At 48.4% G+C, this 17,766-nt stretch overlaps 1 long non-coding RNA gene across 1 annotated transcript in view; it reads left to right on the top strand.

Annotated features, from left to right (window-relative positions):
* LOC119977348 overlaps nucleotides 1-14,311 on the top strand; it is a 63,021-nt gene extending 48,710 nt beyond the window's left edge. The window contains exons 2-3 of the long non-coding RNA XR_005463181.1: nucleotides 13,530-13,720; nucleotides 14,261-14,311. This is a non-coding gene — a long non-coding RNA (uncharacterized LOC119977348). The remainder of the gene's footprint in view (nucleotides 1-13,529; nucleotides 13,721-14,260) is intronic.
* The last annotated feature ends 3,455 nt before the right edge of the window (nucleotides 14,312-17,766 follow it).

Genomic DNA, 17,766 nt, shown 5'->3' with positions numbered 1-17,766 from the left:
AGAAAAAAAATTAGCAAACACACCATCGCAAAAACAAACCCCCTTAACAAATCCCTCACTCACCCCCCCCAGGAAATCGAGAAATGGCTGCCACCGCCGGAAGAACCCTTGCACCGACCCCCTCAGGGTAAACTTAACCCGGCCATGTCATTGATCCAGGCCTCCGGGCTCGGGTGCTTCGCGTCCCTCCACTGTAAGAGAATCCTACGCCGGGCTACTAGAGGCGCAAAGGCCAGTGTACCGGCCTCTCTCACCTCCTGCACTCCCGGCTCCGATGCTACCCCAAAGATCGCGAGCCCCCAGCCCGGCTCCACCCTGGAACCGACCACCTTGGACAAAGTCCCCGCCACCCCCTTCCAAAACCCCTCCAACGCCGGACATGTCCAGAACATGTGGGTGTGGTTTGCCGGGCCTCCCGAACACCTCCCACACCTGTCCTCCCCCCCAAAGAACCGGCTCATCCTGGCCCCAGTCATGTGCGCCCTATGCAGCACCTTCAGCTGAATTAAGCTGAGCCGTGCGCAAGAAGAGGACGAGTTCACCCTCCCCAGGGCATCCACCCACGTCCCATCGTCAATCTCTTCCCCTCGTTCCTCCTCCCACTTCGCTTTCATCTCCTCCACCGAGGCCTCCTCCTCTTCCTGCATCACCCGATAAATCGCCATGATCCTCCCCTCACCGACCCACGTCCCCGAGAGCACCCTATCCTGCACCCCCCTAGGCGGCAGCAGCGGGAACTCCGCCACCTGCCGCTTAACAAACGCCCTGATCAGCATACACCTGAAAGCATTCCCAGGGGGGAGGCCCCACGTCCCCTCCAACTCCTCTAAAGTCGCAAACTTTCCATCGAGGAAAAGGTCCCCCATCCGCCTGATGCCTGTCCTATGCCAACTCAAAATCCCACCATCCATTCTCCCTGGTGCAAACCGGTGATTGCCCCGTATCGGGGCCCACACTGAGGCCTTCATCGCCCCCTGTGCCGCCTCCACTGCCCCCAAATTTTGAGGGACGCCACCACCACCGGACTCATGGAATATCTTGCCGGGGGGAGCGGAAGTGGGGCCGTCACCAATGCCCCCAAACTCGTACCCACACAGGACGCCACCTCCAGCCTCTTCCATGCGGCACCCTCCCACTCCATCACCCACCTGCGAATCATTGCCACGTTCGCAGCCCAGTAATACCCACACAGGTTGGGCAGTGCCAAACCGCCTGCCTCCCTTCTTCGCTCCAGGAATACCCTCCTTACTCTCGGGCCTTCTGCGCCCACACAAACCCCAGAATACTCTTATTCACCCTTCGGAATCAATATGGGGAGGCACTGGAAAAGAAACAAAAACCTCGGGAGCACCATCATTTTGACCGACTGGACCCTGCCCGCCAACGAAAGCGGCAGCGCGTCCCACCTCCTGAACTCTTCCTCCATCTGTTCCACCAGCCTTGAAAAGTTAAGCCTGTGCAGGGCTCCCCAGATCCTAGCTATCTGGACCCCAAGATATCTAAAGCTCCTCTCCGCCCTCTTCAACGGGAGCTCCCCTACCCCTCTCCTGGTCCCCCAGGTGCAACACAAACAGCTCACTTTTCCCCACATTGAGCTTGTAGCCCGAAAAGTCCCCAAAATCCCCAAGTATCTTCAACACCTCTGGCATCCCCCCAGCCGGATCCGCGACGTACAACAGTAAATCGTCTGCGTACTATGACAACCGGTGCTCCTCTCCCCCCCCCCCCCCCCCCCCGCACAATCCCCCTCCAGTTCTTCGAGTCCCTCAGCGCCACGGCCAAGGACTCAATCGCCAATGTGAAGAGCAGGGGAGACAAGGGGCACCCCTGCCTCGTCCCCCGGGAAAGCCGGAAGTCCTCCGACCTCCTCCCGTTCGTCACCACACTCGCCACCGGGGAGCTGTACAGCAACCTCACCCAGCTGATGAATCCCTCTCCAACCCAAACCTCCTCAGCACTTCCCACAGGTAACTCCGCTCCACCCTGTCAAAAGCTTTCTCCGCATCCATCGATGCTACTATTTCCGCCTCCCCAGCCACCGGCGCCATCATCATAACATTGAGAAGCCACCATACATTGACATTCAGCTGCCTCCCCTTCACAAACCCCGTTTGGTCCTCATGGATAACCATCAAGACCACATCTTCCACCCTCCTGGACAGTACCTTTGCCATCAACTTTGCGTCCACGTTAAGGAGCGAGATCGGCCTATAGGACCCACACTGGAGGGGCTTCTTGTCCCGCTTCAGGATCAAAGAGATGATTGCCCTAGTCATCGTTGGGGGCAGAGCCCCCCCCCCCCCCCCCCCCCCCCCCTCCCCTCCCTCGCCTCGTTCAGGGTCCTTACAAGCAGTGGGCCCAGCAGATCTGAAAACTTCTTGTAAAATTCCACCGGGAACCCATCAGGTCCCGGTGCTTTCCCTGTCTGCATGCTCCCCAGCGCCTCCATCAGCTCCTCCAACTCGATTGGGGCCCCCAGACCCTCCACCCGCTCATCCTCTACTCTTGGGAACTACAGCCTATCCAGAAAGCGGTCCATTCTGCCCGCCTCCCTAGGGGGCACCGCCTGGTACAGCCCCTCATAAAAGGATCTGAACACCCCATTGATGTCCCTGCCACCCCGCATCAAATTCCCTTCTGCATCTGTGACTCCCCCTATCTCTCTCGCTGCCTCCCGCTTCCGGAGATGGTGGGCCAGCATCCGACTTGCCTTCTCCCCATACTCATATACCGCCCCCTGCACCCTCCTCCACTGCGCCTCCACCTTCCGGGTGGTCAGTATATCGAACTCCGCTTGGAGACTGCGCCGCTTCCTCAAAAGCCCCTCCTCCGGGACATCCGCATACCTCCTATCCACCCTTGCCATTTCCTCCACCAGCCTCTCCCTCTCGATTCTCTCCCCCCTCTCCCTGTGCGCCCGAATGGATATAAGCTCTCCTCTAACTACTGCCTTCAGCGCTTCCCAAACCACCCTAACTTGCATCTCCCCGTTGTCATTGGCTTCCAAATACCCCTCTATACCCCTACGGATCCGCCCGCACACTTCCTCCTCTGCCAGAAGCCCCACATCTAATCTCCATAGCGGGCGCTGATCCTTCCCCTCCCCCAGCTCCAGGTCCACCAAATGCGGAGCATGGTCAGATATGGCTATCGTCGAATACTCCGCCCCCACCACTCTCTGGATTAGCGCCCTGCTGAGAACAAAAAAGTCAATCCGGGAATAAGCCTTGTGAACATGGGAAGAAAAAGGAGAACTCCCTACCCCCCGGCTTCAAGAACCTCCAAGGGTCTACCCCTCCCATCTGATCCATGAACCCCCTCAGCACCGAGGCCGCCGCCGGCCTCTTACCCGTCCTAGACTTCGAGCGATCCAGAGCCAGATCCAGCACCGTATTAAAGTCCCCACCCAGGATCAAACCCCCCGTCTCCAGGTCCGGGATCTGGCTCAGCATGCGCCGCATGAAGCCCGCATCGTCCCAGTTGGGGGCGTACACATTGACCAGAACCACCCGCTCCCCCTGAAGTCTACCACTCACCATTACATATCTACCTGCACTGTCCGCCACCACATTAGACGCAACAAACGACAAGCTCTTCCCGACTAAGATCGCCACCCCTCGATTCTTCGCATCGGGTCCCGAGTGAAACATCTGTTCTACCCAGTCTCTTCTCAGCCTCACCTGATCCGCCAACCGAGGCCAATTTAGTGGTGGTAGAAGTCCACCGGTTCAGTCCCGCTTTCAGCACTTCTCTGAAATGGAGAATCTGGCCGAATGTGTTTCTTCAATATTTGAATTTAAGGCCTGATGCCTGTTAAAGAGCCACTTTGCACAATTAGTTAGAAATGAAGAGGAAGGCCAGCAAGAGTAATCAGCAGTCCCTGCAGCCTCCAACGAAAAGCAACTGCAAAAATGATTTATTTTAAAATCATTCCTGTGAAGCCGAGAGAAACAGCAGTGCTCCCCCCAACTCCATAGATGTTGTGATCGATCTCTCCCTAGCCTGCTCCTTGACCCATCGCGAGACTTACCTCAGGGCCACTGTCAGTGAGGCAAGTTCTGCCCGAAATTGTTTTCCCATCTCCAGGCAGGCTGCCTGTGGAGGCGTGACTGTGACTGACAGCTCACCCCCATGAATGTACTTGAGGCTTGAGAGGCAATTTCTGGTGATCCTTGGGCGTCTTAATTGATCGCGCGTTGCTTGCTCAATGTCACCTCCTGTTGGCCTGAAAACAGGCCCAGACTAATTTCCACCCCATAGTCTCAGTTTGAAAAAGACAGTGAGACACAATATTGCACCAACCAGCTCATTTAGCTTTAATATACAGCTCCAATGCCTAGCCCATTAACAATCAAATCCTTTTTTAATTCCTTTTTAAGCATGTGTGAATTACTTGGTTTTAAAATGCAGCACTAACATAATTCATTCACAAATTATTTCCTTACAGACCAATCAAAATCAGAAAATGTTGCTTCTGCCAAGAGATTTGTTTGTCTGGCTGTTGTACAAGAATAAGATGGGTTTGAGTTTTAATATTTCCTTTACTTAGTCTGCTGACATGAAGGGCCCATCTTGATGACCTCGTTGAACAGAGAGCCTTTAGTGATTGGCAAAAGCACATTGGGACCTACCAAACCAGACAAACTTCATTGTAGAATTTCATTGCCTGGCTGGTGGATGTGCTTGTAAGGAAGGTATTCTTCACAGACTACGACAGTGCAGAAGAGGCCCTTCAGCCCATCGAGTCTCCATCAATGCATACAAGGCCTTGACCTGCCCACCTCAATCCACTTGCCAGCACTTGAAAGGTATGACGTACCAAGTACTCATCCAGATACTTTTTAAAAATAAATTTAGAGTGCCCGATTCATTTTTTCCCATTAAGGGACAATTTATCGCGGCCAATCCACCTAACTTGCACATCTTTGGGTTGTGGGGTTGAAACCCACGCAAACAAGGGGAGAATGTGCAAACTCCACACGGACAGTGACCCAGGGCAGGGATTGAATCTGGGACCTCGGCACCGTGAGACAACAGTGCTAACCACTGCGCCACCATGCTGCCCCCAGATACTTTTTAAAGAATGTGAGGCATCTCGCCTCTACCACCCTCCTGGGCAGTGCATTCCAGATCGTCGCCACCCTCTGGGTAACAAAGATTTTCTTCAAATCCTCCCGAAACCTCCCATCCCTTACTTTGAACTTGTGTCCCCTTTTAACTGGCCCCTCAACTATGGGGAACAGCTGCTCCCTATCCACCTTGTCCACGCCCCTCATAATCTTGTACACATCAATCAGGTCACCTCTCAGTCTTCTCTGCTCCAGAGAAAACAACCCAGCCTATTCAACCTCTCTTTATAACTTAAATGTTCCATCCCAGACAACATTCTGGTGAATCTTCTCTGCACCTCCTCCAGTGCAATTACATCCTTCCTATAATGTGGTGACCAGAACGATACACAGTATTCCAGCTGTGGCTTGACCAAAGTTCTATACAGCTCCATCATGACCTCCCTGCTTTTGTAATCTATGCCCTAATTGATGAAAGTGAGTGTCCCGTTTGCCGTTTTCATCACCCTAATAACCTGGCCTTCTACCGTCAGAGATTAATGGACAAACATGCAAGGGTCCTTTTATTCTTCGGAACTTCCCAGTGTCAGACCTTTCATAGTATACTTACTTGTTAATTTACTACTTCCAAAGTGTATCACCTCACACATATTATTATTATTATTTACTTTTCAGGGTTAAATTCTATCTGCCGCTTATCAGCCCATTTGACCATCCCGACTACATCTTCCTGGAACCCAAAACACTCAACCTCACTGTTAACCACACAACCAATCTTTGTGTCATCTGCAAACTTACTGATCCTACCCCCCACATCGTCATTATGTCATTTATATAAATGAAAAATAATAGGGGCCCCAGCATGGATCCCACATGCCACTGGTCACTCACTTACAGACACTAAAGCAGCCATCTATCATGACCCTCTGTCTTCTACCGCCAAGCCAAATAGGAATCTACCTTATCAAATCACCCTGTATCCCATGTACATTTGCCTTCTTAATAAGTCTCCCGTGTGGGACTTCATCAAAGGCTTTGCTGAAATCCATGTAAATTACATCAACTACAAAACCCTCATCTATGCACTTGGTTACATGTTCAAAATATTCAATCAAATTTGTTCGGCATGAACTCCCTCTGGCAAAGTCATGCTGACTATCCCTGATAGACCTTGCCTCTCCTTCAGAATCTTCTCCAGTAGTTTCCCAACCACTGGTGTGAGACTCATTGGTCTGCAGTTCCCTGGCTTGTCTCTACAACCTTTCTTAAACAGTGGGACCACCTTATCTGTTCTCCAGTCCTCTGGCACCTCCCCTGTGGCCAGAGAGAAATTAAAAATTTGTGTCAGAACCCCGGCAATCTCTTCCCTCGCCTCCCAGAGCATGTTGGAAAACAATCCATCCAGACCTGGAGATTTGTCCACTTTTAAGCCTGCCCATATCTCCAATACCTTGTCACTCCCTGTGACAATTTGCTCGTAAACCTCACAGTCACTCTCCCCGAATTCTATAAATACCTCCTCATTCTCTTGGGTGAAGACAGATGTGAAATATTCGTTCAACGCCGTACCAATGTCCTGTGGCTGCACCCACAGATTTCCCCCATGGTCCTTAATGGGCTCTACCCTTTCCCTGGTTATCCTCTTCCCATTGACATACTGATAGAATATCTTGGGATTTTCCCCTACTTTTACCAGCCAGAGCTTTCTCATATCCTCGCTTTCCTCTCCTAATTGATTTCTTAAGCTCCATCCTGCACTTTCTGTACTCCACTAATGCCCCTGCTGACTTGCTCCCCTTATACTTGTTAAAAGCCTCTCTTTTCCTTCTCTTCGGATCCTGAAAATCTCTGGCCATCCATGGTTCTCTGGGTTCATTACACCTTCCTATGACCCTAGAGGGAAAATATTGCGCCTGTACCCTCCCCATTTCATCTTTGAACACCCCCCCCCCCCCCCCCCCCCCCCCCCCCCGCACTGCTCTGCTGTAGGTTTCCCCACAAGTAACTCTTTCCAGTCTACCTTGGCCAGATCCTGCCTCATTTTGTTAAAATCTACTCTCTCCCAATCTAAAACCTTTTCTTTTTTGCAACTTGTCTATTTCTTTGTCCAGAACATATTTAAATTGAACCATGTCTGGATGGCACTGTGCCGAAGTGGTTAGCACTGTTGCCTCAAGGCACCGAGGATCTGGGTTCGATCCTGGCCCTGGGTCACTGTCCATGTGGAGTTTTGCATATTCTCCCCATGTCTGCTTGGGTCTCACCCCACAACCCAAAGATGTGCAGTGTAGGTGGATTGGTTATGCTAAATTGCCCCTCAATTGAGAAAAAATGAATTGGGTACTTTAAATTTATTAAAAAGAAGAGCTATGTTGTGGAAACCAAGATAGAGTCCATATTCTCACCTTGCGCTCAGGACGCAGCAGACCAGCTGCGGAACACCGCCAAACAAATGAGACAACAATACTATGCCACCTATATGCACACCAAGCACAGGAAGTTTGAGAAACTCAGCATCAGCACCAGCAGCAACCAAGCCACCCCCGGTACCACAGTCAAAAACAATACAGGGAATTCTATTGTCAACTTGTCAGACCCCATCAGTCTCGCAGCAGACATGGAGGAATTCATCAGGCGAATGAGGCGCCGAGAGTTCTTCCACAGACACCAAGAGGCTGACAGCGAACCCAATGAAACAACCTATGAATCGGAACAGCAGACCGAGAGATCTGCGGTGCGGCAACCAAAGAGGAAAGAGTCGAATTGGATCCCTCTGGAAGACCGCTGCCCTAGACTTGACATGTATGCTCAAGCCGTCAGGAGTCGCGTCAATGCCAGATTCATAAGTCGCATTCACAAGACAGCCCCGAACATCAACCAAGCACAATGCAACGCCACCTGCGCTCTCAAGACCAACCCCAACATCAACATCAAACCAGCAGACAAAGGAGGAGCTACCGTCATACTGAACAGAACGCACTACTGCAAAGAAGTGTACCAACAACTCAACAACCAGGAACATTACAGACAGTTATCCGCAGATCCGAACAAGAAACACACCCGCCAACTCAACAGACTGATCAAGACTTTGGATCCAGACCTTCAGAACACCCGACGTGCTCTCATCCCATGTACTCCCTGCGTTGGAGATCTCTACTGCCTCCCGAAAATACACAAGGCCAACACACCAGGCCGTCCTATCGTATCAGACAATGGGACCCTTGTGAGAATCTCTCTGGCTACATCAAGGGCATCTTGAAACCCATCGTACAAGGAACGCCCAGCTTCTGTCGCGATACAATGGACTTCTTACCGAAACTCAGCACCCATGGACCAGTTGAACCGGGAACATTCCTCGTCACAATGGACGTCTCGGCACTCTACACCAGCATCCCCCATGATGATGGCATTGCTGCAACAGCCTCAGTACTCAAAACCGACAGCTGCCAATCTATAGACGCAATTCTGCAACTCATCCACTTCATTCTGTATCATAACATCTTCACCTTCGACAACAAGTTCTTCATCCAGATACACGGAACAGCCATGGGGACCAAAGTCGCACCTCAATATGCCAAAATCTTCATGCACAGGTTTGAACAAGAGCTCCTCACTGCACAGGACCTTCAACCGACATTATCCACCAGATACATCGATGACATTTGTTTCCTTTGGACCCATGACGAAGAATCACTGAAAAGACTACACGATGACATCAATAAGTTCCATCCCACCATCAGACACACCATGGACTCCTCTCCAGAATCAGTTGCATTCTTGGACACACTCATCTCTATCAAGGGCGGTCACCTCGGCACTTTGCTTTACTGCAAGCCCACGGATAATCTCACAATGCTCCACTTCTCCAGTTTCCACCCTAAACATATTAAAGAAGCCATCCCCTATGGACAAGCCCGCAAAAACACAGGATCTGCTTAGACGAGGAGGAGTGTAACAGACATCTACAGGCGCTTAAAGATGCCCTCGTACGAATGGGATATGGCGCTCGATTCATCAAGTGACAGTTCCAACGCGCCACATCAAAAAACCGCAGCGACCTCCTCAGAAGACAAACACGGGACACAACCGACAGAGTACCCTTCGTCATCCAGTACTTCCCCGGAGCAGAGAAACTAGACACCTTCTTTGCAGCCTTCAACACGTCATTAATGAAGACAAACATCTTGCCACGGTCATCCCCACACCCCCACTACTTGCCTTCAAACAACCGCCCAACCTCAAACAAACCATTGTTTGCAGCAAACTACCCAGCCTTCAGAACAGAGACCACGACACCACACAACTCTGCCATGGCAATCTCTGCAAGACGTGCCAGATCATCGACATGGGTACCACCATTACACATGAGAACACCACCCACCAGGTACACGGTACATACTCGTGTGACTCGGCCAACGTTGTCTACCTCATACGCTGCAGGAAAGGATGTCCCGAAGCGTGGTACATTGACGGGACCATGCAGACGCTGAGGCAATGGATGAACGGACATTGCGCAACAATCGCCAGGCAGAAATGTTCCCTTCCAGTCGGGGAACACTTCAGCAGTCAAGGGCATTCAGCCTCTTCGGGGAAGTGTTCTCCAAGGCGGGCCTCAGGACGCGTGACAATGCAGAATCGCCGAGCAGAAACTTATAGCCAAGTTCCGCACACGTGAGTACGGCCTCATCCGGGACCGTGGATTCATGTTGCATTACATTCATCCCCCACCATCTGGCCTGGGCTTGCAAAATCCTACCAACTGTCCTGGTTTGAGAAAATTCACACCTCTTTAACCTGCTCCATCTGGACCTGTAAAAACCTAATTACCTGCAAAGACACGCATTCAAAATATTGTCTTGCATTTTTTGACGTTGTCTATATATATATGTTTCTGGAACCTACTTCTTCATTCACCTGAGGAAGGAGCAGTCCTCCGAAAGCTAGTGATTCAAAACAAACCTGTTGGACATTAACCTGGTGCTGTAAGACTTCGTACCATGTTGTGGTTGCTATCACTAAAGTGCTCCCCCACCAACACATCAACTACCTGTCCGGCTTCACTCCCCAGAATTAGGTCCAGCACTGCACCAACCCTTGTTGGATCCTCTACATATTGAGCTAAAAAGTTCTCCTGTGTACATTTTAAGAAATATATTATGTTATTCTCTAAGTCTGAATAAAGATTGTAGACTTCCAGTTAACAAAAATACTTTATTCAATGGGTTTGTTCTGTTTCCAGAGCTTAACTCGATATAATACAGTCAAGAGGTATGATCAGTGAAGCTAAGGTAAAATGCCTATGCTGAGCTGTCTCTGTCTGCTGCTGCTCACTCGCCTTGTGCTTCTGAAAGAGGCGGATCCTCCCTGGTGGGACCGTCTCTGATGCTGTGGCTGTTACATCTGTCTGTAGTCCCTGGTGTATGTGCAGATGTATGCACAGATGTACAGATCACTACATCCCCCCCCCCCCCACTTTTATTGGACATGTTTTCTAGACTGGCCTCAAGAAAACTGCATTTAACAAGTGGTGAGAATATGCAAATCTGCACACTGTGAAAATGATAAAAGTAATACAGAAACAATTAATTGTGTTGTGAGTCTGTTGTGAGAAATGTCCATATTCGTCTTGTGCGTGTGTTGAAGTGTCGTTACAAATCTAATGGTCAGGTGCCTTACGGCTTCTGCTGGAGCGTCTTAACGGTGGTAGTAGGGATGATGGTTTGATGTCATCAAGTGTACTGTCTGGCGTTGTGTGGCGAGGAACGTCATGTGGACAAATAGACTCAGTCAAGTCCAGTGTGGGAAATACTGGCATTGCAGATTGAATCTCGAATAGATCCCAGCGGTTACGGCGAAAAAGTACTCCCGCAGACGATTTGACAATGTAGGACCATGGTGCCTCCTGCCTGATCACCATAGCTGACTCAGACCATCCGCCTTCTGGGTCCTTGATTCTGATGGCGTCACCTATTGTCAGTGGCTTGAGTGGGATCGCATGTTGATCGTAGTATAGTTTTTGTTTGGAGCATAGTGCCCGCATGTCGTCGAGAATCGTTGCGTTGCCCGGGGTCTCGGAATTGCTTTGCCGGTAGGGTTGTCCGGATGTCTCTGCCGAAGAGCATTTGCACTGGCGACAGTCCTGAGCTCAGTGGGGCTGCTCGGTACAATAACAGAGCTCGGTTGATGTCAGAACGTGCCCCGGCTGCTTTGCTGATCAGTCGTTTAATGATGTGGACACCTTTTTCCCCTGTTCCATTTGATTGCGGGTAGTGATTCTGTGTCGCACCGTTGTCTGACCTCGACTTTTTCCTGTGTTTGTGATATTGATTCTGTATGTCATCGTTCGTGAAAGCTGTTTTGCTCGTTTGTTTCTGGAGCAGATGTGAATTCGTGAGATTCTTTATCATGCCATGGCATGTTTGTAGTCTTGTCATTGTTTTGCAGTGTGCTGTGGCATTGTCCTTCACGTGCAGCATTGTACCATGTTGTACAGGTTGTTGTTTCATTGTTGTTGTTTCTGTCATTTGTGTCTTTGTTGTTTTTGTTGTCGTTCTTGTTGTTGTTTTTGTTGTTTCTGTCTTGGTTGTTTTCATTGGCATTCTTGTCGGTGTCGTTCTTGTTGTTCTTTTTGTCGTGCTTGTTGATTCTGTTTTCATTGTTTTCGCTTTTATTCATGTTCTTTTTCTTAGCGTGTTTGATGTTTCTGGGATGCTTCTTGTTGCTTTTGTCGTTCTTGTTGCGCTGCATGTTGTTTTTGTTGTTGCTGTTGTTGTCCTTGTTTCTGCTGTGCTTCTTGCGATTTTTGTTGTTCTTGTTGTGCTCAATGAGTGTGCCATGTGGATGATTTGAGTCATTATCACAGTTATTGGTGTCAGTGTCCTTTGTGGTATCTGCTACATTGATCGTATCTTCTTGAGAATTGTGAGAATGATCTGATGTTGCATTGATGTTGGTGACATCAGTCATTTGTGGTGGATTCAATTCCTCTTCTTTGCTTACTTGATACTCCTCTTCTAGAGTCATTTCTGGTTCACTTGAATCATCATTGATTTCTAGGTGCTCCTGTTTTGGATCATTTCAGGTTCATTTGAATCATCTGTGATCCTTTTCTGGAGTCAAAATCTTCATGATTTCTATTGACGTGGTCTCTCTGGACTCTTGGTGCTCCTCTTTCGGAGTCAAAATCTTCAAGATTTCAATTGACATGGTCTCTCTGGACTCATGGGTGGCTGTCCCCTGATTATTGAGTGCTTCTGTGCAGATGAGCTGAGATATGTCAGTCTCACTGTGACCCTGCGCATCCTGTATGGAAATTGTGATTTCTTCGTCTCTTGTCTCACATACATTGGGTAGACATTCAGTGTCTTCTTCTGGTGGCTCAAATAAGCTTGATAGATCTTCATTGTCTTGTATATGCATGGCGTTCGCTATGGAGTATTTGCTTGCTTCCATTTTTGAATCTGTCACTGAGCTGTCTGTGGAAGCTTGCGTCACTCTCTTTGTGGAGGCTTGCATCGCTCTCTTTGTGGAGTCCTTCATCGCTCTCTCTGTGGAGTCCTTCATCGCTCTTCCTGTGGAGTTTGTTATCGCTCTCTCTGTGGAGTTTGTCATCGCTCTCTCTGTGGAGTCCTTCATCACTCTCTGTGGAGTCCTTCATCGAGCTCTCTGTGGAGTCTGTCATCGCTCTCTCTGTGGAGTATGTCATTGCTCTCTCGTGGAGTCTGTCATCGCTCTCTTTGTGGAGTCATGCAGAGTTCTCACTGTAAAGTCAATCTATGCTCTCTCAACTGAGTCGTTCTGTGCTCTCCGTGTTGCGTCATCTTCGTCTTGGGTATTGCTGTCATCCAATGTACCGACGGCCTGCCATGGCACCATGGTATTGGATTCATCGACCATGAGAAGAGTCGTGTTGAGCTTTTCAACCGTGTTGCTGATGCTGTGATCAGGATCTCCGAATAACTCAGCCATGTCTGAGCAGTATTGTGTGTATTGTTCGTTGGACAAATCATCGCTTTTTGTTTCGGAGTTGTGATCGTTCTCTTCATGTTCAATGAACAAATCAACTTCTTGTGTGGAGGCTGGGACCCTTCGTGGTGCGTGGATCACTCTCTGTTTCTTGCCATCCGGCCGCAGCATAATCCTGCACTCACGAGTCGGGATGTCATATATGCTGGGCTGAAGGTTCCCTATTCCGAAGAACTCATGGTACAACAGCTCTAGTCGCAGTTCGGATTTGGTACTGGGGTAGCCATCTCCCAAGATGAAATCTTCGTCTGAGTCGTTGCCAAAAGGACCATATCATCTTCTAGGGCAGTGCTAACTGCTTGTTCCAGGGTGTTGTGAAAGTTATTTTCAACTGCTGGTGTAAGTTCGGGCATTGTTCTGTCTTTTGAGGCAAGAGAATTGGGTTTTGCAGCTTTAAATTTCTTTTTGTTCATTTTCGTGCATTTCCCTTTTAAGTGAGCATGGTGCTGGTCCTCTGACGTCATGATGCTCGTGAACACATGTGTAGGACTCGATTGCCCATGCGCACACCGAGTTTCCTGTACTGTGCCCTCTTTTCGCAAATGAGCATGTGCGACTCCTTTCTCAAGATGGCTGCCGCTCAGAACCTCCGTCTTCCTTCGATTCAACCCTCCCTCTGCCTCATGGTGAGTGTTCACCCCATTTTTATCGATATTGTTTTCTAAATGATGATTTTGTGTTTGTAGAGACTCAAAGTACTGATTTTGTTTTTGTTTGGATAGCAATTTCTAGAGTTAGATACTTATTTTGTGAACGTTCTTCCCTCAAATTTTTATCAGATAGTCCAGAAATTAATTGATGCATTATCACAGTGTATCTGAAATCAGCATAATCACAGCCTTGTGGTATTAACTTGAGATTTGTAATAAAATCAGTGATGAGCCCTCCGTTTCTCTGACAAGAGTTAAACCTTTCCAGCATCTCACTGGACTGACTGTTACAGCGGTCAGCAAATTTTTTGAGTATAACGTCTACTTTGGTGTTGTCCTCACCTTCCAAGTAATTAAAGCAATTATAGATTTCTCTAGCTTCATGCCCTCCTGTTGAGAGTAGTAGGGCTATTTTCGTTGCTCAGAGGCAGTGCTTAAATCATTAGCTGTGATAAATATTTGGAACAACTGTTCAAACATTTTCCAGTTATAACTTAAATTACCGGTTGTTTCCAGCTGCCATGGAGTTCCAACAAGTTCCATCGAATCAGTTAGTCGTCGAGGATCCATTTGCTGCGAAGTCTTCCACAGCCGAATATCCGGTTTAAGTTTTTTTTTCTCTTGCTGGTGTCTAGCTAGCTTTCTGAAATCACGCCTGGTATCATATGTTATTCTCCAAATCTGAATAAAGATTGTAGACTTCCAGTTAACACAAATACTTTATTTAATGGGTTTGTTCTGTTTCCAGAGCTTAACTCGATATAATACAGTCAAGAGGTATGACTAGTGAAGCTAAGGTAAACTGCCTATGCTGAGCTGTCTCTGTCTGCTGCTGCTCACTAGCCTTGTGCTTCTGAAAGAGGCGGATCATCTCTTGGGCTGGACCCGTCTCTAGAACATAGAACATAGAACACTACAGCGCAGTACGGGCCCTTCGGCCCTCGATGTTGCGCCGACCTGTGAAACCATCTGAAGCCTATCTGACCTACACTATTCCATTTTCATCCATATGTCTATCCAGTGACCACTTAAATACCCTTAAAGTTGGCGAGTCTACTACTATTGCAGGCAGGGCGTTCCACACCCCTACTACTCTCTGAGTAAAGAAACTGCCTCTGACATCTGTCCTATATCTCTCACCCCCTCAATTTAAAGCTATGTCCCCTCGTGTTGGTCATCACCATCCGAGGAAAAAGACTCTCACTGTCCACCCTATCTAACCCTCTGACTATCTTATATGTCTCTATTAAGTCACCTCTCAGCCTTCTCCTCTCTAACGAAAACAACCTCAATTCCCTGAGCCTTTCCTCGTAAGACCTTCCCTCCATACCAGGCAACATCCTAGTAAATCTCCTCTGAACCCTTTCCAAAGCTTCCACATCCTTCCTATAATGTGGTGACCAGAACTGCACGCAGTACTCCAGGTGTGGCCGCACCAGAGTTATGTACAGCTGCAGCATGACCTTGTGGTTCCGAAACTCAATCCCCCTGCTTATAAAGGCTAGCACACCATATGCCTTCTTAACAGCCCTATTAACCTGGGTGGCAACTTTCAGGGATTTATGTACCTGGATGCCGAGATCTCTCTGTTCATCTACACTACCAAGAATCTTGCCATTAGCCCAGTACTCTGCATTCCTGTTACTCCTTCCAAAGTGAACCACCTCACACTTTTCCGCATTAAACTCCATCTGCCACCTCTCAGCCCAGCTCTGCAGCTTATCTATGTCCCTCTGTATCCTATAACATCCTTCAGCACTATCCACAACTCCACCGACCTTCGTGTCATCTGCAAATTTACTAACCCATCCTTCTACACCCTCTTCCAGGTCATTTATAAAAATTACAAACAGCAGTGGCCCCAAAACAGATCCTTGCGGTACACCACTAGTAACTGAACTCCAGGATGAACATTTGCCATCAACCACCACCCTCTGTCTTCTTTCAGCTAGCCAATTACTGATCCAAACCGCTAAATCACCTTCAATTCCATACTTCCTTATTTTCTGCAATAGCCTACCATGGGGAACCTTATCAAACGCCTTACTGAAATCCATATACACCACATCAACAGCTTTACCCTGATCCACCTGTTTGGTCACCTTCTCAAAAAACTCAATAAGGTTTGTGAGACATGACCTACCCTTCACAAAACCGTGTTGAGTATCGCTAATCAACTTGTTCTTTTCAAGATGATTATAAACCCTATCTCTTATAACCTTTTCCAACATTTTACCCACAACCGAAGTAAGGCTCACAGGTCTATAATTACCAGGGTTGTCTCTACTCCCCTTCTTGAACAAGGGGACAACATTTGCTATCCTCCAGTCTTCCGGCACTATTCCTGTCGACAAAGACGACATAAAGATCAAGGACAAAGGCTCAGCAATCTCCTCCCTGGCTTCCCAGAGAATCCTAGGATAAATCCCATCTGGCCCAGGGGACTTGTCTATTTTGACATTTTCTAAAATTGCTAACACCTCCTCCTTGTGAACCTCAATTCCATCTAGCCTGGTCGACTGAACCTGAGTGTTCTCCTCGACAACATTGTCTTTCTCCAGTGTAAACACTGACGAAAAATATCCATTTAATGCTTCCCCTATCTCCTCTGATTCCACACACAACTTTCCACTACTATCCTTGATTGGCCCTAATCTTACTCGAGTCATTCTTTTGTTCCTGATATACCTATAGAAAGCCTTAGGGTTTTCCTTGATCCTATCCGCCAACGACTTTTCGTGTCCTCTCCTCGCTCTTCTTAACTCTCCCTTTAGGTCCTTCCTGGCTAACTTGTAACTCTCAAGTGCCCTAACTGAGCCTTCATGTCTCATCCTAACATAAGCCTTCTTCTTCCTCTTGACAAGTGCTTCAACTTCCTTAGTAAACCACGGCTCCCTTGCTCGACAACTTCCTCCCTGCCTGACAGGTACGTACTTATCAAGGACACGCAGTAGCTGTTCCTTGAAAAAGCTCCACATTTCGATTGTACCCATCCCCTGCAGTTTCCTTCTAGTGATATCCTCCAACTGCTGTCCTCTAGTGATGCTGTGTCTTTTACATCTGTCTGTAGTCCCTGGTGTGTGTGCAGATGTATGTACAAATGTACAGATCACTACATATATCATTCTGCCTCAGGAGTGCAAGCCCCCATATCAGCCTGGACACTTTGCCTGCCCCTCCTCTGGCCCCCAAAATACATGGGAATTTCCAACATTGGGAATCTTTGTTCCTCAATCTCACTTCCCTCATATGGGTCATCAAGTATGGGGTTGCATCCTGTGCGAGTTGCCAGAAACCATGGAGGCTGAACATAATTGTGTCCTTCTGTTTTCTGGGAGGCTCCTCTGGTTTGCGACTGGAGTTATGGCAGAATGCCTCTGAATCCGAACTATTTTGATGCTAACTGTTTGATGGATATACTAGGCCATGTATCTTATGAAGAGGGAATGTAGCCTGACTCAAGTAATTGCTCAACCCTGCTTTATTTACACTATGTGCAATATATACAAGGTGGGTTTTTGAGTAGGTAAATGTCCCCTGAGTACTGTCTATTTGCTGTACAGAATTGCTAGTACATGACTGTCACAGATACATCCGAGTCTACACCTGATAGCATATCTATTCTATTAACCCCTTACACTACAGCTCTTCCCCAAAATACCATCCACTTTGTTGCTGACCAGTGTTAACCATGTCCAAACAATTTACATCTCATTTATTTTAAACTATTTACATTGCGTTAACTCTGCACTTCCTCTCCCAAGCCAGGGTCCCCCAGTCAGAGGCTAATTCTCTCTTGGGAGGTTTCACCGTACTTCTGGGCCATGTTGTGACTGACCCATGGAGCAGGTAGCCTGGAACTGTCCCTGGGATGGGTCAGCATTTGCAATTCACTCGGTATCCTTGGGGCCTTCATCCTACATTGTGTGGTAATCAAAGATCTGTGGCCTTGTGGGCACCAGCAAAATCAGGGCTCTTCTGCTAAATTGGAAAGTGCCAGACAGTGTCTGAACCAGGTATGA

This window comes from Scyliorhinus canicula, chromosome 1 (assembly GCF_902713615.1).
Source record: "Scyliorhinus canicula chromosome 1, sScyCan1.1, whole genome shotgun sequence".
Lineage (NCBI taxonomy): Eukaryota > Metazoa > Chordata > Chondrichthyes > Carcharhiniformes > Scyliorhinidae > Scyliorhinus > Scyliorhinus canicula.
Note: the sequence above shows the minus strand (reverse complement) of the source record. Positions and strands in the feature narration are given on the sequence as shown.